Raw genomic sequence first — 1,049 nt, forward strand, 5'->3', positions numbered from 1 at the left:
AAGATGTATATCAGTGTATGCGAAGTTGTTTAAAAAAAGGAAAATCTAGCTTTAAAAAAAAAGTTTTTAATATTGTTAGATGATAATAGTCCATGTAAATACTCACTGTATATGAAAATGATATAACAGAAAGGGCATTTGATTTTTATTCAAATAATGAAATTTTATTGAAGTAAAGTCAAGATATTGGTTTATAATATTTTATTAGTATTTACATAGCATTTTTCATATTTGTGGATATTAAGCTGAGAGGATTTATGCTCCATTTCTCATCTTCTTAAAAATAATTACAGGAAAATTTTTATAACACAGTGTTTATTATATTTCTTTATTAATATGGAAAAGACAATTATATTATGAAGTATTTTATTAGTGATGCTGAAATCCATCAAATTAGTTTAGTACATTTACTTGTGATGAATGAAAATTCATTTTATACTATTGTTTACTTTCAAGAGCACTTAATATTCTAAATTATCAAATGGCATAAATTACTATCCTAATAAAAATGAATCACTTTCTTATTATCTCAGATGATAAAAGAGCTATCATTCATCATTATTACATGTATTATGATAATGATCCAACCTAAAATACTTGGCTGATTTAAAGTGGTGCTTTTATTCATGGCAAAATTAAAATAAAATTCAAAATTTTTATATACCATCTCAGAAAATGATAGCTATTAAAACACATCTTTACTAAGAACACTTTTTTATGTTTGATAATCTTATTAAGTGTATCAAAGTCTTTCAAAAGGTAATTGTGACTACAAATGATTTAGTAAAAGCATCTCAATTGCATATTTAAAATTTAAATTAGAAACCTTTCTTTTGCTCTTAGACATTTTTAAAAGGTAAGAAATAATTATTGAAATATTTTTATATATTAATTTCCTTAAAACTTCTATTATATAAATGGTAATGAGAAACTTTTTGTCAATTTAATTCTTCCCATTTGTGGTGTTGTTGTTGTTGTTGTTAAGTGCCGTCGAGTCGTTTCCGACTCATAGCGACCCCATGCACAGCAGAACGAAACACTGCCCGATC

This window comes from Orycteropus afer, unplaced genomic scaffold (assembly GCF_000298275.1).
Source record: "Orycteropus afer afer isolate SDZICR_OR568_19922 unplaced genomic scaffold, OryAfe1.0 scaffold00349, whole genome shotgun sequence".
NCBI lineage: Eukaryota > Metazoa > Chordata > Mammalia > Tubulidentata > Orycteropodidae > Orycteropus > Orycteropus afer.